We start from the raw sequence: 26,757 nt of genomic DNA, 5'->3' as shown, positions 1-26,757 counted from the left end.
AAATACTGAAATAGGCAAAAAAATAACAATATGGGCTGGGCCTCCGGTTAGTAGGTTAGTCCCAAAAATGATATAAATGTGTCAAATAAAGCCCATAAACATCCAAAAGGGGTAATATAATAGCATGGAACAATAAAAAATTATAGATACGTTGGAGACGTATCAGACATCTGGGGCTCATGCCATTGTCAACATAGTCAATAAACGAGAGAATTACACTATGAGCGGCTGACACCAGGGACCCAACAGGTCGCGCAATTTTTTTTGAGGAACAAGCAGTTGTTATTTATACTAGTTTCAGCGACGGATCAGGGTAACAACTGGGCTGTGCGGGGATTGTGGCTCGTCTAGCCAAGGTTTTATTTATTTTTACCACATCATGAGCCCGGTTGTGTTTTTTTCTTGCTGAAAATGGTTCGCACAGTTCTATTTTTTAAAAGAAATACACAAACGAGGCCTACTTGCTTTATCAGCCGTACTGGGCTGCAAATCTTTCAAGACGAGGAGAGTTTCATTAGGTTTGCCCAGAAATGGGTTGTACATTTTTAAAACACATCAAACCGGGAATTAGTTTCAATTTTTTTGTCATTACAAGATTTTAAATTCCATTGACTTTTATGTGTGGACAATTATTTGAATTTTATATTTATATAAATTATTTTTCAAAATAGTTTGAATGTGAATCGGTATTTCCGGATTAAAAACAGTTGACAACACCAAAATATGCAAAATTTCGTATAATTTTTAACCGTGGACACAATATGGGGTGTAATTCTAACAAAAAGAAGATGGGCTCCAAAATAATTCTTAAGAATTAGCAAATGGGCTATAAATTATTAGAAATAATGGCAGATGGGTTGTATGCTGTTTTCCACAGATTTGGGGCTGATTTGTGCGCCTACTACAGGTTGACGGATATGCTTTCCAAAAAAAAGGTTGATGCACACGCAATGCCGTGTCAACTTAGTCAACACATGAGAGCAGTGACTGTTGGATGTCCATCCAACGGCCGTCGTGCTTCTTCAATCTCTGCTCTTCCTACTCCAGCTGCTCAAACAAGCACCGGCGGGACTGCCTGCTCCCTCCTCCCGTAGCCGGCTATGCTGCCGCGCAGGCCTCACCGCCCCACCGTACCCCCATCGCTGGCCTAGCCATCCCTCTACTCAACCACACATGCTATTATTCTCAGGCGATGGCAGACGAACCAGTAAACCCTCATACTCCCTCCACATGGGAAACAACTATCGAGTCTTCCCTGCCTCCGTGTCATTCCCTTCCTAGACCTCACCGTTGTCCACCGCCCTGCTACTCTCGGCGTGGCCTGGTCAACATGGTCAATGAACGACATCCATCGGAAGTGGACTGTACGTGAAGAGGCGAATAGCTGGGTCCATGGCCGCACGCAAGGAAATGCCTCCTTATTACACGCAAAATAATGATTCCTCCACCTGACAGCTAGGACCCACCGGAAGGGCCTCTGTATTTCACGAAAAAACATTCCCCCCGCTGACAGGTTGGACCCACCAGCTATATCTTCGCACGCAAGGAAGTGCCTCTTTATTACGCACAAAAAAATTGAATACCCCTGCTAGCTACGACCCACCATAGAGGGAGGCTGACTTGTGGGCCTACTAAGTTGACGGGGACGGAGGGCTTTGTCAACTTAGTCAATATGAACGATTCTAGCTCCATGGACCATACGATGTCCATCCAACGGCCGTAATGCTTCTTCAACCTCTGGTATTCTTGCTCTAGCCGCCCAAACCAGCGCCGGTCGTGCCGCATGCTCCTGCCTCCCATGGCTGACTGTGATGCCGCGGAGGCGTCACCGCCCCCTACTACTCCCACCGCTGGCCAGGCAATCCACTCACCCACACCCCCTATTATTCTGTGGCGACGGCAGCCTCACACCGCAGTCGAACCAGTGAACCCTAGTACTCCTCTCCGCGTGGGCTTCCACTACCGCGTCTTCCCCGACTCCACATCGTCCCCTTCCTAAGCCGCGTCTTGGTCCACCGCTCTGGTGCTCTTGGCGCGGTGTGGTCAACGTGGTCAAGGAACAACTTCCATCAGAAGATTACTATACGTGGAGAGGCTGACAGCTGGGTCCACGACAGCAGCAAGGAAGTGCCTCCTTATTACGTGCAAAATAATGATTCCTCCACCTGACAGCAGGGACCCACCGGACGGGCCACCGTATTTCATGAAAAAAACATTTTCCCCCTGACTGCTAGGACCCACCAGCTACATCTTCGTACGCAAGGAAGTGCATCCATATTACGGGCAAAAAAACCGATTCGCCCCCTGACTGCTGGGACCCACCAGCTACATCTTCGCACACAAGGAAGTTCCGGACAATCGGGACCCACCTGGTCGAAGCGTACGTATCATTGTCATTCTGGTCGCGAATGTGTACGTACATACTGGTGGACGTAGAGGCGCGCACATGTCATAGTAGAGGCGCGCACGTGTTGTAGTAGAGGCGCGCACGTAGCATGTACACATACGTACAATGGCCAGGGTGCAAGAAAGTAAATACGGCCACGTACGTACATACGGGCGGGGTCTAGAATGCCTACTCGTGCATACGTACGGCCAGGGCTCGTGTACATGGCTGGGTCGGAACGGAGAAACTACGTCGTTGTCGTGTTCATCAGGAGGGCTTGGAGGGAACAACCGATGGAAATGAGGCGTGGCATACCATAGAACAGAGGAAACAGCCTTGTGTTCGACCGACCACGGTCGAAACGAGATCTTGTTCATCGGGAGAGGTTTGGCGTACCACAAAACGGAGGAAACAGACTTCTGTTGGACCTCCTATGGTCGAAACGGGGTCCTGTTGATCGGGAGGGGTGTGGCGTACCGTAAAACGGAGGAAACGAACTTGTGTTGGAGCGCTATGGTCGAAATAGGGGTCCTGTTCATCGAGAGGGGTGTGGCTACCGCAAAACAGGACTCCACGGGATACTGTTCATCTCCACCGCCGACCTCCTCCAGCCTCCACGGGGTACTGTTCATCCACGGTCGACCTCCTCCAGCCTCCACCTGCGACTGTTCATCCACGGGCTCCTGTTTATCCAGCCTCCATCGCGCGCTCCTCCACCGGCTACTATTCAACCAGCCCTCTTCACGGGGTTCTGTTCAACCACCCCTCCATGGGCTACTATTCATCCAGCCCTCCACCGGCGACTGTTCAACCAGCCCTCCACCGGCTACTGTCAACCTTCCCTCCACGAGGTCCTGTTCACCCAGCCCTCCACGGGATCCTGTTCATCCACGCCCAACCGGCTCGATCGATCGAAGCCTTGTTCATCCAGCGGCAACACCACGGGGTCCTGTTCATCCAACCCCCACCGGGAACTGTTCATGCAACCCCCCAACAACACTCACTGTTCATCTAGAGGCAGCATCGATCGGCTTCAGTTAACAGCAGTAGCGAAGGAATCGCTCGATCGCTCGGGTTCAGTAACGCGTAGCCTGAAGTGCAATCGCTCGGGTTCAGTTAGGCGACGCCTCCCTCGGGTTCAGTTAGAGACCAACGCCTCGCACCCAGGCACGTACTTGTACGAGAGAAACACGCATCGCTCCGCCCCCGACCACACACCGTAACCAGGTACCACAGTTTTTTCCGTCATGCACAACCCAAAGAATGTCATGCAGCCGCGTCTCCGGCCCGCCCAGGACAAAAAGCCCATTTTCTGTCATGATTTTTTGTCATAGAAGTAGGAGCCCACCACATCTATGATGATATCGGGTTTTGTCACAATTATCATCATAGAAGTGTCATAAGTATGACAGAAAAAATTTGTTCGACCCAAAATGTCACGGATGTATCTTTTTTTTGTAGTGTTGCTAGCCTTCACTTGTACTAAGGCGGAATACTGCTTATGCATCCACTTCCTTAAACCCAAAGTTGTTCCATATGAGTCCACCATACCTACCTATATGCGGTATTTACCTGCCGTTCCAAGTAAATTTGCATGTGCCAAACTCTAAACCTTCAAATAATAATATATTTTGTATGATCGAATTGCTCATGTAGCAACATGGGGCTGTCAGTATCTTCCATGCTAGGCGGGTTATTCTCATGATGAGTGTTTATTCTCTTGTTAGTCATGAGAAAATGGTTGGTAATTGGATGCCCAATCCTATGATCAAAATCAAAATCAAAATATAATAATGAAACAAAACTCCCCCGGATTGTTGTTGGTATGGAGGGTATCTTACGATTCAGCTAGCCATGGCTTGTGTTTGTTGGTGGAGCGGGAGTAAAACTTTACCATTCTGTTTGGGAACCGCCTATAATGTGCCTGGCATAGAACATAGTGAGATCTCTCGGTTGTTATGTTGACAATGAAAGCATTCCTCTTAAAATTATATTCATCTCCATTTTAAAAGCTTCGAGCTTTGGCACCTCTGCAAATCCCTGCTTCCCTCTGCATAAGGCATATCCATTTACTTTTATTGTTGAGTCATCATCTTATTATTAAAGCACCAGTTGGAGAGCACTACCATCATTTGTATGTGTTGTTTTTAGTCGATATTGAGTATGACTGTGACTGGATCTCTTTTACCATGAATTATAATGTCTAGTTAGTGCTTGATCTTCACGGGGTGCTCTGCATTTATGTTTTGTGGTCTCAGAAAGGGCTAACGAGATACCATTATGTCATATTATATCATGATTGTTTTGAAAAAAGTGTTGTGTCATCGGAGATATCTTATTATTGCTCGCTAGTTTGTTATGTCATTGATATGAGTAAATGTGAGACCTAAGTGTTATTGTGAATATGGTTAGTTCATAATCTTTGCTGAAAATCCGAACATTGGCTAGACATATTTGCAACAACAAGATAAATAGAGTTTGTAAAAGTTTTTGTTTGTCACTTCCAGTTTGTCAACTGAATTTCTTGAGGACAAGCAATGGGTTAAGCTTGGGGATTTGATACATCTCCATCGTATCTACTATTCCAAACTTTTTTCCCTTGTTTTGGGATCTAATTTGCATGATGTGAATGGAACGAACCCGGACTGACGCTGTTTTCAGCAGAATTGCCATGGTGTTATTTTTGTGCAGAAATCAAAGTTCTCGGATTGACCTGAAAATTTACGAAGAATTTTTGTGGAATATATTAAAATACTAGCGGAAAAAGATACCAGAGGGGTTCACCCAGGAGCCACAAGCACTGGGGGCGTGCCAACCACCAGGGCGCGCCTCCCAGGCTTGCAACCCTAAGTCCAACTCCATATACACCTATTCATGGAGAAAAAAAATCAAAGAGAAGGATTCATCATGTTTTACGATACGGAGCCGCCGCCACCTCCTGTTTTTCATCGGGAGGGATGATCTGGAGTGACGATGCCCACCATCGGGAGTGACTAATTCCTTAGTAGAATTGCTGGACAATGATGGGTTGGATGAGATTTATCATGTAATTGCGTTAGTTTTGTTAGGGCTTGATGCCTAGTATCCACTATGTTCTAAGATTGATGTTGCTATGACTTTGCTATGCTTAATGCTTGTCATTCGGGCCCGAGTGCCATCACTTCAGATCTGAACCTATTATGTTTTCATGAATATATGTGTATTCTTGATGCTATCTTCCAAGTTGTAGACACCTATTACGAGTTATGATCCTCATACCCTAAGGTGACAATAATTGGGATTCTTTCCGGTGATAACCGTAGACTGAGGATTTCGTGTACTCACTAAATGCTAATGCTTTGTTCCGGTTCTATATTAAAAGGAAACCTTAATATCCCTTAGTTTCCTTATGGACCCCGCTGCAACAGGAGGGTAGGACAAAAGATGTCATGCAAGTTCTTTTCCATAAGCACGTATGACTATATATAGAATACATGCCTACATTATATTGATGAATTGAAGCTAGTTCCGTGTCACCCTAGGTTATGACTGATACTTGATGAATATTATCCAACACAATTATCCATCACTGATCCAATGCCTACGAGCTTTTCACATATTGATCTTTGCTAAGTTACTTTTGCTGTCGCTGCTGTTACAATTACTACAAAACTACTACTATTCCTATTGCCACTATTACCGTTATTATCATACTACTTTGCTACAGATATTAAGTCTTTCAGGTGTGGTTGAATTGACAACCAAACTGCTAATATTCGCAAATATTCTTTGGCTCCCCTTGTGTCGAATCAATAAATTTGTGTTGAATACTCTACCCTCGAAAACTGTTGCGATCCCCTATACTTGTGGGTTATCATGCACTCCTACTAGTGTTCTAACAAGTGTCTAACCTCTCTACTCTTTCGCCCGGTCCCCCTTTTATACGTCATGGGGTACCACAATGGCATAGTTGTTAAGGAAGTGGTCTGGGTCCGACCAGGTAGGTCGGCGTATTAAATGCGTAGTAATGTGTCATCGTCTTCTATCTTCTGAGAATGAATCCCAGTCTTATCACCGCCGCCCTTGGTGATACTTGAGCTTGGTGGCGCCACGCACTATGGCAGGTGTCACCCTTGTGGGCAGGTGGACAGCTAAATCATCTATGGTCACTAACGCATCTTCACCGCCCAAGTCGCATGCTCGCAACATGTCGCTAGCGCCCTAACGGGGTAGAGCCATCACGATCGCCCCGATGGAGTAGAGCCATCGTGCCACACATGGAACAGCCTGGTTGGGGTGCCTTCAAAGGTAAGGAAGCACGACCGTTGTCAGAGGTTCCATTCCTGGGTCTTGAGTCTTCGACGATTCTGACCAAGGAGAGATCTATATGTTGCCCGTGTCTGTTTGACCCCGTGAACTAACCGCTCACAACACCGATAGTGGCCTTCTCCGAATGGACACATTCACTAACAACAGAAGGCCAAAATCGCTACCAATTACTCCCTCCGTCCGGTGAAAAGCATACATATAGAAATTTTAGGACAAATTATGGAGTGGAGTAGAAATGCATTGGAAAGGTGTAAGCCACCAGCTCTCTCCTCTTTAATTACCCAACCCCCAATAAGCTAAGCGTGTAGAAATTAAGGAGACCATGTGTAGAATGTTATTGGTCTTTATTACCGTGTGATGAGAGAGAAACATTTTTTCACTTTAAAGTGCATTGGGAAGATAGAAGTACACTCTTTTGTGGAAATTTTTTAAAGCCAAATGTACGCTCTTCACCGAACGAAGGGAGTAGATTGAACGGAATGATTTAGGCTGGTTCTAACCATCAGTCTCCTAACTTGTGATTTTGTTGACAAAGTATAATATATTAATTCACTATGATACCAGTTACACATAGCCTCTACAACAACATAAATCAAGACCTAGTCAAGACAATGAGGATGCATATAACCAAAACGTATAAAGAGAAGAAGTAAAGATAAAGATAGTCGAAGCGGCAAACGACACACAACTAACAAAAACTGACACACCAGTGTCAATGACAACACTCACCCATTTCTCTGAAAGCCACTATTGGGAATCATTGCATGGAAAACAATTTTTTTTCTATGCACATGCAAGATCTATCAAGGAGATGCATAGCAATGAGAGGGGGAGAGTGTGTCTACGTACCCTCGTAGACCATAAGCGGAAGCGTTTTACAATGCGCTTGATGTAGTCGAACTTTCTTCGCACTCCAACCGATCTAGTACCGTACGCACGGTGCCTCCGTGTTTTGCACAGGATCAGCTTGGTGATGTCCCTCGCCTTCTTGATCCAGAAAGATGTCGATGTAGTAGATGAGTTCCGTCAGCGTGACGGCGTGGTGGCGGTGATGGTGAAGTGATCTCCGCAGGGCTTCGCATAAGCACTACGAAAATATGACCGGGGGTGTAAATGGTGGAGGGGGGCACCGCACACGGCTAGGCAATTGCCTGTTGTGTGCTAGGTGCCCCCTCCTCATATATATAGGTGGGAGGGAGAGGGGAGATGCCAAGGCGCGCCCGAAGTAGGTCTGAATCCTACTTGGGCTCCTGCCCTTGGTCGCGCCCCCTGCCATATTTGTCGGAGGGGGAAGGAAAGAGGGGGGAGAGGGAAGGAAGGGGGGATCCTATTCCACTCTTTCCTTTCCCTTCCCCTCTTTCCTTCTCCTCCTAGGCCGACCCATATGGGGGGCGCACCAGCCCCTTGTGGCTTGTGTGTTTCCCCTCTTGGCCCATAAGGCCCATATCTTTTGTCGGGGGTGCCTGGAACCCCTTCCGGTGACCCAATAAGTACCCGGTACCCCCCGAAACACTTCCGGTGTCCAAATACCATCGTCCTATATATCAATATTTACCTCTCAACCATTTCGAGACTCCTCGTCACGTCCGTTATCTCATCCGGGACTCCAAACAAAGTTCGATCACCAAATCACATAACTCATATAATACTATATCGTCATCGAACGTTAAGCGTGCGGACCCTACGGGTTCGATACCTATGTAGACATGACCGAGACACCTCTCCGGTTAATAACCGATAGAGAAACCTAGATGCCCATTTGGCTCCTACATATTCTACAAAGATCTTTATCGGTCGAACCGTTATGACAACATACGTAATTCCCTTTGTCCATCGGTATGTTATTTGCCCGAGATGGATCGTAGGTATCTTCATACCTAGTTCAATATCGTTGACGACAAGTCTCTTTACTCGTTCCATAATAAATCACCCTGTGACTAACTCCCTAGTCGTTTTCTTGCAAGCTTATGATGTGTATTACCGAGAGGGCCCGTAGATACCACTTCGATACTCAGAATGACAAATCCTAATCTCGATCTATGCCAACTCAACAAACACCTTCGGAGATACCTGTAGAGCATCTTTATAATCACCCAGTTATGTTGTGACGTTTGATAGCACATAAGGCATTCCTCCGGTATCTGGGAGTTGCATAATCTCATAGTCGAAGGAATATGTATTTGACATGAAGAAAGCAATAGCAATAAAACTTGAACTTTCATTATGCTAAGCTAACGGATGGGTCTTGTCCATCACATCATTCTCCTAATGATGTGATCCCGTTATCAAATGACAACTCATGTACATGGTTAGGAAACCTTAACCATCTTTGATCAACAAGCTAGTCTACTAGAGGCTCACTAGGGACACGTTATTTGTGTATGTATTCACACATGTATTAAGGTTTCCGATCAATACAATTATATCATGAATAATAAACCTTTATCATAAATAAGGAAATATAAAATAATAACTTAAATATTGCCTCTAGTACATATTTCCTTCAGCCACTCCTTCAAGAAGAGAAAGACACCCATGAAATCATTGGATCCCGTTGTTAAAGCTTGGATCATGGGTTTTCATCTCGGAGTGCATGTTTGACAAATCTGCGAAAGCAATGCCTTCAATAAGGACGCAGAGCATAAACGCCGCCATTACCGTGTGTGTGAGGATGCGCACTATGTAGGATGTGACAGCGGACATGTGAAGCCGCTGTCGCCGGCACCACCAACAACAAAACTATTGCCACCAGTTTCCACTAATAGTCACCATGCCGCCCCAACAGTCGTGGTGGCCCAGCCACCGCCGAGAGTGTATGGGGCCTCCACCCTAGCACCAGCTCTGCCATCACACATGCTGCATAGGGACAAGGACACACTCTACTCAAAGGCCTCCCTGCAAAAGAAGGGAGAGAGACTGCCACCATCATCTGCTAGACGAGCTTTGCTCGCAAGCTTCCACCGGTGGTGGTGGGGACAGAATGAGGGATATGAGGCAGGGTGGCAGTGGCCAGGGTTCGCTCGAGTCCCCCCTCGTCCGAGCCTTACTTGTGGTTTTAACTCATAAATATTCAGAAGTTAAGGTTTTCCGTTTAATGGCGTGTAAATGGCTTGGCGCATTGTTTACACACAATGATTGTCCAATGTCCACCTCCTAGCATGTCATGCAATTTTTGGTCTTGACTATGGATCATGTATTGGTAAGTCTATTTGCGCACTTATCATCGTGGGTGCTACAACAAATTTACTTTTGACCCATATTTTTATGTCAATATGATATAGTCATACTTATTGACAAGAAAAATGTTCATTCTTTCATGTAGGCGTACACTACGAGAAGCAGATAGAGATAGGTGCCAAAAGGCTAAAGTGGTTCACTGAGAAATGTATGCATTAGGCTCAAATCATTAAATTTAGGTACAACTCCTAAGAAACAATGCATTGTGGTAATTGTCTCTTAAGTTTTTATACCTCCTAAGAGATGCATTGGGAAGTTTTTAGACCTCCTATGACTATGTGCTAAGAGATGGTACATTGGCAGAGCCCTTAGGTTCTTATTATGATCTATCACAATTAATTGATTTGACCGATCACAAAAAACAAGAAAACAATTAATTGATTTGGTTTTTCAAGTTTGCAATAATGCTACTATAAAAAGGTTTGGGTTATATGCAACACCGAGGGCCAGTGACAGAGGTCAATTTTTTTTAAGGTAGGACCGATCAAAGTTTTCCGCTATTGAATTGTTGTGGTTCACTTGCTTGATGCATGCCGCCTACTATTGTCCGCTTACTTGCCACCACGACCGCTGCCACAGTGCGCTAACCGGCTAGCCTCTAGGGTTTTTCACCCACTCGTATGGCATGGCTACATGCGCTAGATGCCTCATAGCTTGGTTGTGGCTAGTGACCTGACCCACATCTCACCAGCGACCAGGCCTTCCTTTTACCCTTTTTTGTTTCTCAAGTGATTAGTTACTTCATGACAAGGTTTTTTTATAGACATCTTCTGTTTTGGATAGGTTGGAAAAACTCTTTTGTTTTGGATGGGTTGGAAAACCCAGTTTTTTAAAATTATAATATTTTATTGGCCCCAAAATTAAAAATGATTTTTTTTTTGAAAAAATATGACAAACTGGTCACAAGAACTACACATAGTTGTTCCCGTTCTAGCAGTCACTACTTCGTCTCTTTCCCTTTCCTTTCATTACGAGAGCAAAGAACAACAAAGGCCCACATATAAAGAGAGAGCTCACTGTAAAATAAGAGTCCTCCTAACCGGCGCCTTCTGCGCCGGTTAAGGGATCTGGCTCCCACACCCATGCGTAAAATGGGTCAGCCCATCAGGCGCGCGACCGATCGCTCGCCCAGGCGCACCTGGTTCGTCCCGTTTCGACAGTAGAGCCATCCACCATTGAGTTATAGAGAAAAATTCAAAAGATTGCAAAAAACCGAGGAAAGTAGACAAAAAAATCAATTTTTGAGGAAAAAGTTCACGAATTTTGTATAAAAAATCCAAGTATCAATTTTGAAAAAAAGTTCATCAAAATTTGAGAAAAGTTCATTATTTTATTTAAATTTCATTTTTTTAAGAATCATAAATTTAGAAAAGTTCATTTATTTTTAAAAATCATCAAATTTGAAAATATTCCCATTTTTAAAAAAAATCAATAAATTTTGATAAAAGTATACAAATTTGAAAAGAGTTAATCGATTTTGGGAAAAAGTTAATTGATTTCGAAAAAATATTAATCAATTTTGAATTTTTTTCACGAATTTTTTAAACTCAAAATAAAAATAAAAGCTAAAGAGAAAGTAAAGGAAAAACAATATACTGTACAAAATTCATCCTACAAAAATCTAGGCGAAAACCGGTGGGATAAAACAAGCATGGACCGCTCAACTAGGAAAACTTGCGTGAGTTCTGTGAACAAGAAAAAAAAATTAAATGGGCTGAGCCCAACATGGAAGGGGGTATGCTCCAATATGCGTGGAAGTATTACATGGAGCCATTAGTTAACGAGCGCTCCTTTCGGAGCCTCGCAACGACCAGCGCCATTTGGCGCGTTCTCAGCCATTAGCCATCGCGCTCCGGGTTTTTCGGTTTTTCATTACATTCTGGTTTTTCATTGGTCTTCCTTAGCTTTTCAATCACAAAAAAATTCAATTTTTTTTGCGCAAAAAACACGTTTTTTTTTTCCTTTCGCGAGAGTCACGGTTTTGCTTTCGCGAGAGGCAGGATTTTGCTTTCACAAGAGTCATGGTCGTGGCTCTCAAAATGGAAAAAACACGTTTTTTATTTTTTTTCCTTTCGCGAGAGTCACGTTTTTGCTTCCGCAAAAGGCACGGTTGTGCTTTCGCGAGAGTCGCGGCCGTGCCTCTCGGAAACCAAAAAAAAACATATTTTTTTTCTTTTTTTTTCATTCGTGAGAGTCATGATTTTGCTTCCGTGAAAGGCACGGTTGTACTTTCGCGAGAGTCACGGCCGTGCCTCCTCGGAAATGGGAAAAAAAGTGTTTTCTCTTTTTTTCCCTTTGTGAGAGTCACGGTTTTGCTTCCACGAGAGGCACGGGCGTGCCTCTTTCGGAAAACGAAAAAACACATGCTCTCGATTCGGTTTTTTCGTTTGTTTTTTTTTGTGAAAAAAAAGATCGTTAAAACCTATCAACATAGGATCTAGTTTTGAAAATCTCGACGCGAGAAATCCAACAATGAAAGTGGTTCGAGATTTAGACGCACAGTTTAAGAGATAAAACGTTTTGAATAAACAGATCAACGGGAAAAGAGAAAAACTCTCCGGTTACGACAAGGGATGCACATGCAGCGCCACTTGTCGCAACCTGGAAAAGTTGGTGTGATCTTTGCAAAGAGTACTCCTCAACTAAGTAGAAGGATAAAACAAAGGCCCACGTATAAAGAGCTGCCTAGAAAAGTATATAAAGAGCCTGCTCAGCCGAAAAACAATAGAAGACCGAAGGACTCAATCCCCAGACCATCATGTACTTGTACAATGCTTGGCAGGTCGGCCGGATTGGCAGCCCCTCAAGTGTCACTTTGAGTGGACTGGGACCGCAATGTTTGGCACTCTCTCAGCTGCCGTCATGTATCGCGTTTTGTGCGCTTTCTTGAAATTTTATTTTATTTTTATTTTTGTACGTGTTTTAGATGATTTTTTTAGGGTTTTGGTTTTTGTCCTGTCTACCATAGATTTTGGACTAAAAATAATTTTTTGATTTGTTTATTGGTACATGTTTTTTCCCTCCGGGAGTGGCACAAATTTGTTTCTCGTGGCTGTTCCTCTCAAAAAAGAAAAATAAACACATTTTTTTTCCTTCTATGAGACGCATAGATTTGCTTCTCGTGGACACAAATGGAAAAACGACGGGGAGGCACAGGTTTGCTTCGTGGCTGTGCCTCAAAAAGGAAAAAAAAACACATTTTTCTGCCGTGAGAGGTACAGATTTGCTTCTCATGTAGGCACAGGTTTGCTTCATGACAGATACAGTTGTGCCTCTTGGAGAAGTTTCACTAGAGCCATAGATTTGGTTCTCATGGAGGCACAGTTTTGCTTCCGCTAGGGGCATAGTGTGCTTCTCGAAAACGAAAAAACACATTTTTTTTTCTTTCGCAAGAAACACATATTTGCTTCTCGTGGAGGCACAGATTTTCTTCACGAGAAGCATGGTTGTGCCTCTCGAAGAAGGAAAAAAAAGTAGCAAAAAAATTGTGCTTCCGGCTTGGCTTTTTTCCTTTCGATTTTTCTATTTTTTCATGAGAAAAAGTTCATTGAACCTATTAACATGAGATCTAGTTTTGAATATATAAATGCAAGAATCCAATGGTGAAAATGGTTCATGATTTGTACACACGGTTTAAGAGATAAAAATCTATGAAAAGGTGAAAACTCCCACATTGCGACAAGTGGCCCATGTAGTGCGCCACTTGTTGCAACTTGAAAAAGGTGGGAGTAACCTTTGGAAGGGTACTCCTTAATTAGCGATTTCATAAAAAGGTCTAGAATCTTCTATATCTAAATAGCTAGCCACACTAACTATTTCTCTCAACATACAAACATGCCACATCATCACACAACATGCATGAGAAAAGGCCCACCCCCATTATCATATGTCTCTCAACATGAAAGCATGTCACTTCATCATGAAACATGCATGAAAAAAGACCCATCTCAACATGCAAGCATATATGAGAATTTTCATTCTATTATAATATAATAAGTATTTTTACAAATATAGTAATCAAACATATTAAATTATATGTATTTTTTATTTTTAACTTTTTAAGCTATTACTTCGAATATCCATGTTTCATATAACGAATTACAATAAAATATGTTGTAAAATATTCCAGCAACAACGTGCGGGGTATCATCTAGTATATGCAACGGCGATGCCCATGTAGAGGGACGGAGAGTTTTCGATTGGGCTTACTCAATACTCGAGGCTAATGCATGCTTCACCGTGCCGTTTTTCACACGTGGGGTTACCTCTTTTTTCTATAGCAGGTTATTGTTGTCGGTTGTTTTATTTGATTTTTACCTATGTTGTCTTGGGTTTTAGTTATGTTCTAGTAGTGTATTTCTATCTATAAATTGTGTTTGGCTGCTGTTCCGGACTGTATTAGCCTTGATAGGAGAGTGAAGTTTCCTGATGCATTGTTGTGGTATCGCTACAAGTTTTGACATCAGTGTTAGCCAGTGGTGGTTATGTGAGCCCTTTGGAAGCACTTATTCCATGCCGAATCTGTGGAAGTGCAGTTATAACAGTCACATGGGTCAGCCAATGAAAGTCTCGGTTGCTCAGCTCTCCTCATTCACTAAGGTTTTTTTTTCTGGCTCACTCCACTGCTGAAAAAAGCATTTTTTATTTTTATTTAAGAAATTTTGTTGAATAAAAATATTTTCACATATAGTTTTTAAACCTTGGATTTATAAAATGCTGCAAATTAAAAAATCATGATTTTTATAAAATGTTCATGAATCAATATTCCAAAATTTCAAAGAATGTTTGCAAATTTAAAAATGTTCAATTTTTTTAAATGTCATGTGCATGAAATCAAAAATGTTCATTGATTTTAAAAAAATTAAGTTTTATCAAATGTTCATGAATTTTAGTAAAGATGTATGAATTAAAATGTGAAAAAATAAAAAGAGAAGAAAAGACAAACAGGAAAAAAAACAAGGGAAAACACAAAAGAAAATGATTTAAAATAGTACAAAAAACAGAATAAAAAACAAAAACTAGGCCATAGTTTCTCAAAAATGGGAAAACCGGCTGGCCCATTATGGCTATATGTGCCTTACTCTCACTCAGCGACACACACCCGCGGGACCGTTGCGACCCCGCAACCCTCGAGGCACTAGGATGTTCCAAATCTAGGGACCTTAATATCTTAGCAGATTTACTTTTCTAATTTGTGGAACCTCAGTTTTCTCTTTATATATGGATAAACGAAATTAGTGAAATTTGATTGCATTCTATAGGACAATGGCATTTATTTCGGAACAGAGACAATATATAGATGTTCGATACTATACGACAATAGGAATGTAAAGGGGCGTCCCCCACATCCTTCGTTGGATCAATAAAACTAAGTTCTTCTTTAATTCATAGGAAAAATTCAAAAGAATATAGAAATGGGAATTTCCTATGGTTACATTATTCATGCATTAGAATCAAAGGAATGAACCATAATAAAAACGTAGGAATTATCTCTTTGGTTTGAGTTCATGGGGGAAACAAAAGAATTTTACAATCCACTCCTCTTTTTTACATTCCTATGCACAAAGACCAAGATAAAGGTCACAACTAGTATAGTATTAACTTAATCCAACATTTACATATGTTTGCATCTTCATTGGACTATACTTTTGAAGATTCTAGTGTTTTTTCTATGTTTGTGAATCAAACATCTAACTCTGTAAATTCTGGTGTTTTCACAAGACCCTGTTTTGCACGTGCAATCCTGTCCTATTTCTACATTTTTTTATTTCAGTGTTTTTGAAATCCTACAAATCAAAGATACCCGCTACTATGTTCGATGCCACCAGGGTGTTTGGTGCTAGCAGTAGAAGTAGTTTGCAGAGTGCAAAGTTCTGGGAGACAAGCTGCTTCACAGAGCTCTTGATTTCAGAAAACTTGAAAAAGATATTCCAAGTTAATTTTTAAACAATTATTGGAAAACCTATAAGGATCTGTAAATTCTTGTTCAAAAATATTGTGGTTTGTAGGCTCCAAAAAAATCCAGCCGAACAATACAAAAAATCGGCCCATTTTCATGTATGTATTTGTCTTTTTTTGTACGCCATGTGTGAAAGCATATTACTATAAAAAGTCACACAATGTGTATACACAATTTTCTTCATATTATTTTGCAATGCATAATATGGATATTTGAGTACTGGGCTCCATGGAGCCTAGCCTCCATTTGCACTTTCCGTAGCTTGCATCCCTATATGGGCATCCTGTGATGATCTGTAGGGATGTAAATCGTGTCCCGTTTAAACTCAATTAAGCCCACTTATGATCTAACAGTTTAATGAAGTTTTTTTAGGAGAAAATGAACTTTCGAGCTACCTAAAGCTAACTAAATGGGACTTGCAGGCGCTGTTTTCATGCCATTTACATCCCTAGATGATCTTCTTCGCACGTCATCCCGGTTGCGCGGTTAGGAATTTGACAAGTCCATATGAAGGCGATTGAACAAAGCATCACCAAGCATTTACAAGACGTCAGCTTCATCTATCGACCTCTCGATTGAATTAGCAGCAAACCGAGGATAAGTACTATATCGCTGTTGTGAGAGGTGCTATGAATGGAATGTTAAAACAGTAACTAGATTCTACACTTCTACTAGCATGCAGTTGGTTAGGAGACAGATGGTTTGATTCGGAAGGTTTAGTGTCTCAATTGATGATCCATTACAATCTTTTGATGGTTCTCTCTCGAAGCCTAGGTAGCTATATATAGAGGCCGATGGATGCCTCTTGCACTTGCGTAGCTAAGGTTCAACAGTTAACTAACACTAGAGTGCTTGATTATTTAAGTATTTGTGAGAAAGATCATTTCATTCATTCCAGAACAATTTGTTCTCTCTGGATGCTCATAAATGGAACTGATCATGAGGAGACTTCCCTTGTTTTTTGCTCTTGAAGCTAAGCGTGGACATTGGGATACATTCACAGAAGAATCCAGAACGTACGTAGTGCCAAACATCAAAGGCGACCGTAATTTGCGCTCAAAAGAGAAAGGGACAAGCCGACAAAACGAAAGGAGCATCACAAGATGCTAATCAGATCAAATCAAACGGGAAGGGTAGTTAATTAATTGTATTGTGGTGTCATCATCACATAGACGACGCGCTAGCGTCATAATTAGGTCAGCGACTGAACTCCAAATAAGCATGATTTAGGAGAAAACGGTGAGCGCTGGACTTGCATTGTACTGGTACCATAACACACCGATTAATTAAGAAGTCGTCGCAAAACCGAACAAAATTATTTACCTAAGATGAAACTGACCATACGATCGAAAAGCAAGGCTGCAGATATGTATAAGACGATCGATGGCCAGCCACCAAAGTCATGGGCATACTGTGTTGTCCACGTTCTGACACCGAAATTGGGTCTGCCGTTTGCGTTAGGTCACGTACGTACGCGCGCTCTCTGTAGGATGGAGGAGCTGGACCATACGTGCATGCATGTAGCCTAAGCTAATAAGCTAGGCGTTGCAGGCGACTGTAGCACTCATCGATAGATCCAGATGGTGGTAAATTACATCACAGCACGCAGGAAAGCAGGGGCATGAGCAGTTTGACGCACCGGCGTTATGCGCATCGCCTGCAAATGCAGGTAGCCAAACACTGGATCGATCAAACGTATTGTCCGTACGTGCCTGCGGATAGATAAGCCCATGCATGCATCGACGGATCCATTCATTCATTGGAGTGCATACATGATCTTGCGGTCATGCATGGCACTGTTCATTGCAGTACTTACCAACCGGAGCAGTTCGATTATGGTACTCGCTCTCGCTCTCATCATGCAGACGTTAGCGGACCGGCATACATCTAGGGCGGCGGCCGCTTGCTACAGTGTTACGGCGGATGTACCAGTCCAGCAGTGCATACCCGAGTCCCAACCCTAGGTACCGCTCGGTCTAGGGCATAGTTTTAAATAGGGCGCTAAGCTCCTTAGCATTGAACCTCTTTTAAACGCTATAGCGTGTTATAGCGAAGGTATAGCGCGCTACTCCTTCCTTCCATGAATATAGGGCCTAATACGTTTTTTGAGTCTAACTTTGATCACATGATGAAGCAATAATATATGATATACAAGTTATACAAAGCACACCATCAAATTTGTACGCGGAAGGACCTTCTAATGATAGAATTTTCACATTATACATCTCATATATTGTTAATCCTATTAATAGTCTTAGGCAACCTCGAAAAATGTATTATGCCCTTTATATATGAAAGGAGGGAGTATTTAAAATGTTTCTTCATATGTTTGAATCAAAATCCCTTAGCACAAGACCGCCTATAAACGCTATAGCGTGCTGTCCTATTTAAAACCATGGTCTAGGGACATTCTATGTGACCCAAGATTTGATGACGCAGATCAAGCAAAAATTATCGCGGTGATGTGGGCGATCTGGACGCCCAGGAACAACCTAACTCATGATAGATCAAGTTTGGATCCAGTGCACTCGATGAAGATGACCAAAGAGGCTTTGTCGCGGTTGGAACTACCTCGAGCTCAAGAGAGGATTCTGCCAGGTCATGGATGGTGACCCCCTGACGTTGATTGCATTAAGATCAATACCGACGCAGGGATTCCCATGGACGTTATGGGTGGAGTAGGGGGGTGTTGCAAGAACGTCCGCCGCATATCTGAGTCACTAGTAGAAAACAGGGCTTTGGTTCGGGCCTGGCGAGCCCATTAGTCCCAGTTCTTCACGAACTGGGACCCATGGGGGGCATTAGACCCGGTTCATGAGCCCAGGGGGGCGGCCGGGGCCTCGTGGGCATTGGTCCCGGTTCGTCTGGATCCATTTGTCTCGGTTCTAGGCACGAACCGGGACCAATGGGCCGCGCTCCTGGCCCACAGCCATTGGTACCAGTTCGTGCCTTGAACCGGTGTAGAAGAGGGGGCTTTAGTCCCGGTTCATGCCACGAACCGGGACAAATAATTTGCCTATATATACCCATCGCCGCGGCAGAGCACTCCATAGTGCTCTATTTTTTCTGGCCGGCGAGGGGAAGGCATTTGGGTGCTCTAGCTCACCTCCTATGCACATGAGGTGTTCGATGAAATGCCCGAGCCACACTAGTTAAGCTTTCTCCTCTCGAAGCTCGACCTCGGAGCTTCATTTTTCCCGAGATTTGTCTAGATTTAGCGGTCCGTCACGCCCCGTCCCCGTTTTCACCGCCGTTGATCGCCCGCGCCAATCTCGTCGCCGGCACCATCGTGGTGAGCCTCTTGTTCTTATCTTCTTTCTGATTTTCTTACTTTAGATAGATACTTGTCTGATTTTCTTACTTTAGATAGATACTTGTCTGATTTTCTTACTTTTGACACACATAATTATATATAATGCACGCAGATGAACCGGCAATGGATGTATGGTGACAAACACACCTCCGAGTACATTAAGGGCGTGCATAATTTTCTCGAAGTGCCCGAGGCAAACAACTAGAATGGTTTTATGTGTTGTCCATGCCCTAAATGTGGGAATACAAAGTCTTACTCTAATCGGAAAATCCTTCACACCCACCTGCTTTACAAGGGTTTCATGCCACACTATAATGTTTGGACGAGGCACGGAGAAATAGGGGTTATGATAGAAGACGGCGAAGAAGAAGAGGACGATGACAACTATGTGCCCCCTGAATATGGTGATGCTACAACGGGGGGAGTTGCTGAAGATCAAGAGGAACCAGATGATGTGCCCGATGATGGTGCAACAGGGGAAGCTGCTGAAGATCAAGAGGAACCAGACGATGTGCCCGATGATGATGATCTCTGCCGGGTCATTGTCGATGCAAGGACGCAGTGCGAAAGTCAAAAGGAGAAGCTGAAGTTCGATCGCATGTTAGAGGATCACAAAAAAGGGTTGTACCCCAATTGCGTAGATGGCAACACAAAGATGGGTACCGTACTGGAATTGCTGCAGTGGAAGGCAGAGAATGCTGTGCCTGACAAAGGATTTGAGAAGCTACTGAAAATATTGAAGAAGAAGCTGCCAAAGGATAACGAATTGCCCGACAGTACGTACGCAGCAAAGAAGGTCGTATGCCCTCTAGGATTGTAGGTGCAGAAGATACATGCATGCCCTAATGACTGCATCCTCTACCACGGTGTGTACGAGGATTTGAACACATGCCCGGTATGCGGTGCATTGCGGTATAAGATCAGACGAGATGACCCTGGTGATGTTGACGGCGAGCCCCGCAGGAAGAGAGTTCCTGCGAAGGTGATGTGGTATGCTCCTATAATACCACGGTTGAAACGACTGTTCAGAAACAAAGATCATGCCAAGTTGATGCGATGGCACAGTGAGGACTGTAAGAAAGACGAGAAGTTGAGAGAACCCGCTGACGGGTCGCAGTGGAGAAAAATCGAGAGAGAGTACTGGGCTGAGTTTGCACGTGACCCAAGGAACGTATGGTTTGGTTTAAGCGCGGATGGCATTAATCCTTTCGGGGAGCAAAGCAGCAATCATAGCAACTGACCCGTGACTCTATGTATGTATAACCTTCCTCCTTGGATGTGCATGAAGCGGAAGTTCATTATGATGCCAGTTCTCATCCAAGGCCCTAAGCAACCCGGCAACGACATTGATGTGTACCTAAGGCCATTAGTTGAAGAACTTTTACAGTTGTGGAATGGAAACGGTGTACGTGCGTGGGATGAGCACAGACATGAGGAATTTAACCTGCACGCGTTGTTGTTTGTAACCATCAACGATTGACCCGCTCTTAGTAACCTTTCAGGACAGACAAACAAGGGATACCACGCATGCACACACTGTTTAGCTGACACCAAAAGTATATACCTGTACAAATGCAGGAAGAATGTGTACCTGGGCCATCGTCGATTTCTTCCGACCAACCATCAATGTCGAAAGAAAGGCAAGCATTTCAAAGGCGAGGCTGATCACCGGAAGAAGCCCGCCATGCGTACTGGTGATCACGTACTTGCTATGGTCAATGATTTACACGTAATCTTTGGAAAGGGTCCCGGCGGACTAGCTGTTCCGAGTGACGCTGAGGGACACGCATCCATGTGGAAGAATAAATCTATATTTTGGGACCTACCCTACTGGAAAGACCTAGAGGTCCGCTCTTCGATTGACGTGATGCACGTGATGAAGAACCTTTGTGTGAACCTACTAGGCTTCTTGGGCGTGTATGGGAAGACAAAAGATACAGCTGAGGCACAGGAGGACCTGCAACGTTTGCACGAAAAAGACGGCATGCCTCCAAAGCAGTATGAAGGTCCCGCCAGCTATGCCCTTACCAAAGAAGAGAAGGAAATCTTCTTTGAATGCCTGCTTAGTATGAAGGTCCCGACTGGCTTGTCATCGAATATAAAGGGAATAATAAATGCCAGAGAAGAAGTTCCAGAACCTAAAGTCTCATGACTGCCACGTGATTATGATGCAACTGCTTCCGATTACATTGAGGGGGCTTCTACCGGAAAACGTCCGATTAGCCATTGTGAAGCTATGTGCATTCCTCAATGCAATCTCTCAGAAGGTGATCGATCCAGAAATCATACCAAGGCTAAGGAGTGATGTGGTGCAATGTCTTGTCAGTTTCGAGCTGGTGTTCCCACCATCCTTCTTCAATATCATGACGCATGTCCTAGTTCATCTAGTTGACGAGATTGTCATTCTGGGCCCCGTATTTCTACACAATATGTACCCCTTTGAGAGGTTCATGGGAGTCCTAAAGAAATATGTCCGTAACCGTGCTAGGCCAGAAGGAAGCATCTCCATGGGCCATCAAACAGAGGATGTCATTGGGTTTTGTGTTGACTTCATTCCTGGCCTTAAGAAGATAGGTCTCCCTGAATCGCGGTATGAGGGGAGACTGACTGGAAAAGGCACACTTGGAGAGGACTCAATAATATGCACGGACGGATATTCTTGGTCTCAAGCACACTACACAGTTCTACAGAACTCTACCTTGGTAACCCCGTATGTCGATGAACACAAGAACAGTCTGCGCTCCAAACGCCCGGAGCAGTGCGACGACTGGATTACATGTGAACACATCAAGACTTTCAGCAGTTGGTTGGAAACACGTCTCAGAGGTGACAACACTGTTTGTGATGAGCTGTACCCGTTGTCCAGGGGACCATCTTCGACTGTAATGACTTACAAAGGATACGAGATAAATGGGAATACATTTTACACGATCGCCCAAGATCAAAAGAGTACCAACAAAAACAGCAGTGTCTGCTTTAATGCAGCAACCGAGAGGGGAAAGGACACATATTATGGTTACATAGTGGACATATGGGAACTTGACTACGGAGTAGATTTTAAGGTCCCTTTGTTTAGATGCAAATGGGTCAATCTGTCAGGAGGCGGGGTACAGGTAGACCCACAGTACGGAATGACAACAGTGGATCTGAACAATCTTGGGTACACTGACGAACCGTTCGTCCCAGCCAATGAAGTGGCACAGGTTATCTATGTGAAGAACATGTCTACCAAACCGAGAAAAAGAAAAGATAAGGAAGCGAATACATCATACGATGAGCCAAAGCGCCACATAGTTCTTTCAGGAAAAAGGGACATCGTGGGAGTGGAGGGCAAGACAGACATGTCCGAAGATTATGAAAAGTTTCATGAAATTCCTCCCTTCAAATTCAAGGCTGACCCAAGCATCCTGATAAATGATGAAGATTATCCATGGTTACAGCGCAATAAGGAAAGGGCACAAGCGAAGAAAAAGTGAAGACTTTCTCCACAACTATTATGATGATACCATGCCAACTTTCAACCTTTTTGTAGTTCATTTTGAAATGCCTGTTGTAACAGACAAGTTTTTGAATGAAATCCTGATACTTCGAAAGAGATTGTCCGTTTTGTACATGAAGTGCATCCAGTTTTTTCCGTAACCCTCTCAACTTTCTTGCACATGCTATGTGGATGAAATGATGATACCATGCCAACTTCCAACCTTTTCAGAGTTCATTTGAAATGCTTTTCAATTTCAGGGTCTTATAGCTTAAAATAATCAGTAAATGCATGAATAATAACAAATGAAGTCATAAAGGGTTGAAAATTGATGATGTGGGTTTGAATGGTGAATTTTGAACACACAAAAAGTCAGGATTTCAAATAAGTTTTAAAAAATTAAATCACTTTGTAACAGACGAGTTTCCGTACGAAATCCTGATACTTTGAAAGAGATTGTCCGTTTTGTACACGAAGTGCATCCAGTTTTTGCCGTAACCCTCTCAACTTTCTTGCACATGCTATGTGGGTCAAATGATGATACCATGCCAACTTTCAACCTTTTCAGAATTTATATTCTATTCAAAATCATTAAAAGCAAAAAGAATTTTCATAAAGAACTTTTTTGTTACAAACTTTAATAGCAAAAAGAATTAACATAAAAGAAAATAAATAAGTAATTAGAATTTTGTTACAAACTTTAATAGCAAAAAGAATTATCATAAAAGAAAATAAATAAGTAATTAGAAACAAAAAAGAAAGCAAAAAAACTGGATTTTTTTTAAAAAAGTGCCACCTACAGGGCCACCACGGCCTGCATACGACTAGAGACCCACTACCAGGGCCAGGATGCAGGCCCGCAGTAGGCCCAATAGGCCCACAAGCACAGAGAATGAATTTAGGCCCGTACGCCTGCAATAGAGAGGAGCTCGAAGTGGTTGGTTCGGCAGGGCTTATAAACCACTCCGAGCCCCTCTCGTCTAGCGAGGTGGGACTAAACATAGCACCGCACGGCGCCAATTCCAGCACACAATTTTTGGTCCCAGTTGGTGCCACCAACCGGGACTAATGGGAGGAATTGGTACCGGTTCTTAGCACCAACCATGACCAAAATGCCCCCCTTTAGTCCCGGTTGGTGCCACCAACCGGGACCAAAGGTCTCTGTTTCCCGCCCTTTGGGCTGCTGAAAAGAGGCCATTGGTTCGGGTTGGTGGCACCAACCGGGACCAAAGAAGGGCATTTGTCCTGGTGCGTGGCAAGAACCGGGACTAAAGCTTCATGTAGACAAGGCACACTTGTGAAAATTTTGGTTTGCATCTTGCAGTTCGCCCCCGACGACGCGCGCCGAGAGGACGCCGCCAGGCTGCCGGACACCGTCGCCGTCGCCCCCGCACCGGAGCCCACGCCAACGCCATCGTCGACCGCCGCCGACGCCGTCTCCGTACGCCGCCATCGCCGTCCGCCGCCGACGCCGTCGCCGTCGCCCGTGCCCTGCTCCGCGCGCCCGCCCGGATCCTCTACACACCGATGCCGTCCGCTGCCCCCACCATCACCGTCGTTGCTACGTCTTGAGCTTGCGTTGGTTTTCCTCGAAGAGGAGAGGGTGATGTAGCAAGTGTAGCATAAGTATTTCCCTCAGTTTTGAGAACCAAGGTATCAATCCAGTAGGAGGCTCCTCAAAAGTCCCACGCACCTACACAAACAAACTGAGAACTCGCAACCAACGCAATAAAGGGGTTGTCAATCCCTTCACGGCCACTTGCGAAAGTGAGATCTAATAAAGATAGTATGATAAGATAAATATATTTTTGGTATTTTGTAATATAGATGCAAAAAGTAAAGATGCAAATAAAAGTAGATTGAAAGCAAATATGATAAGAGATAGACCAGGGGGCCATAGGTTTCACTAGTGGCTTCCCTCAAGATAGCATAAGTATTACGGTGGGTGAACAAATTACTGTCGAGCAAATTATAGAAAAGCGCATAGTTATGAGATTATCTAGGCATGATCATGTATATAGGCATCACGTCCATAACAAGTAGACCGACTCCTGCCTGCATCTACTACTATTACTCCACACATCGACCGACTCCTGCCTGCATCTAGAGTATTAAGTTCATAAGAACAGAGTAACGCATTAAGCAAGATTCCATGATGTAGAGGGATAAACTCATGCAATATGATATAAACCCCATCTTGTTATCCTCGATGGCAACAATACAATACGTGCCTTGCAACCCTTTTTGTCACTGGGTAAGGCCACCGCAAGATTGAACCCAAAGCTAAGCACTTCTCCCATGGCAAGAAAGACCAATCTAGTAGGCCAAACCAAACTGATAATTCAAAGAGACTTGCAAAGATAACTCAATCATACATGAAAGAATTCAGAGAAGATTCAAATATTATTCATAGATAAACTTGATCATAAACCCACAATTCATCGGATCTCAACAAACAGACCACAAAAAGAGTTTACATCGAATAGATCTCCACAAGAGAGGGGGAGAACATTGTATTGAGATCCAAAAAGAGAGAAAAAGCCATCTAGATAATAACTATGGGCCCGTAGGTCTGTAGTAAACTACTCACAACTCATCGGAGGGGGAAGGATGTTGATGTAGAAGCCCTCTGTGGTCGATTCCCCCTCCGGCAGAGTGCCGTCGAAGGCTCCAAGATGAAATTGTGTTTCGTGGTGCCCCCGGATGTTTTCGGGGTACGTAGGTATATATAGGAGGAAGAAGTACGTCGGTGGTCGCCCGAGGGGCCCACGAGACAGGAGGGCTCGCCCTACAAGGGGGGGGGCTATCTCGTGGGGTCCCCGGGAGCTTCTTGCCTTGCACTCCAAGCTCTCCGGATCACGTTCGTTCCAAAAATCACGCTCCCGAAGGTTTCATTCCGTTTGGACTCCGTTTGATATTCCTTTTCTTCGAAATACTGAAATATGCAAAAAAACAAGAACAATATGGGCTGGGCCTCCGGTTAGTAGGTTAGTCCCAAAAATGATATAAATGTGTAAAATAAAGCTCATAAACATCCAAAAGGGGTAATATAATAGCATGGAACAATAAAAAATTATAGATATGTTGGAGAAATATCTAGCATCCCCAAGCTTAATTCCTGCTTGTCCTTGAGTAGGTAAATGATAAAAGAGAATTTTTGATGTGGAATGCTAAGTAGCATAATTCATAATGTAATTTTCTTTATTGTGGCATGAATGTTCAGATCCAAATGAATACAAAATAAAAGTTCATAATGATAAAAGAAATAGTAACACTGCAAGCATACTAATCAAAGTAATCATGTCTTCTGAAAATAACATGGCAAAAGAAAGTTCATCCCTACAAAATCATATAGTTAGGCTATGCTTCATTTTCGTCACACAAAGATGTCCCCAACTTCTATACCCCCCATGACAAGCCAAGCAATTGTTTCATACTTAAATAATCTCAAACTTTTTCAACCTTCACGCAATACATGAGCGTGAGCCATGGATATAGCACTATGGATGGAATAGAATATGATGATGGGGATTGTGTGGAGAAGACAAAAAAGGAGAAAGTCTCACATTGACGAGGATAATCAACGGGCTATGGAGATGCCCATCAATTGATGTCAACATGAGGAGTAGGGATTGCCATGCAACGGATGCACTAGAGCTATAAATGTATGCTCAACAAAAGAAAACTAGTGGGTGTGCATCCAACTTGCTTGCTCACGAAGACCTAGGGCATTTGAGGAAGCCCATCGTAGGAATATACAAGCCAAGTTCTATAATGAAAAATTCCCACTAGTATGAAAAAGACAACTTATGAGACTTACTATATGAAAAACATGGTGCTACTTTGAAGCACAATATATGAGACTCACTACATGAAGAACAAGGTGCTACTTTGAAGCACAAGTGTGGAAAAAGAGATAGTAACATTGCCCTTTTTATTTATTTATTCTTTTTTCTTTCTTTTTTTCTTTTTCTTTCTTTCTTTTTTTGGGCCTTTTTTTCTTTTTGGCCTTTCTTCCTTTTTTCTTTTTTTCTTTTTGGGCAATGCTCTAATAATGATGATCATCACACTTCTAT

This window comes from Triticum aestivum, chromosome 7B (assembly GCF_018294505.1).
Source record: "Triticum aestivum cultivar Chinese Spring chromosome 7B, IWGSC CS RefSeq v2.1, whole genome shotgun sequence".
Taxonomy (NCBI): Eukaryota; Viridiplantae; Streptophyta; class Magnoliopsida; order Poales; family Poaceae; genus Triticum; species Triticum aestivum.
The sequence above is the reverse complement of the archived record's forward strand: the minus strand, read 5'-3'. Positions refer to the sequence as shown.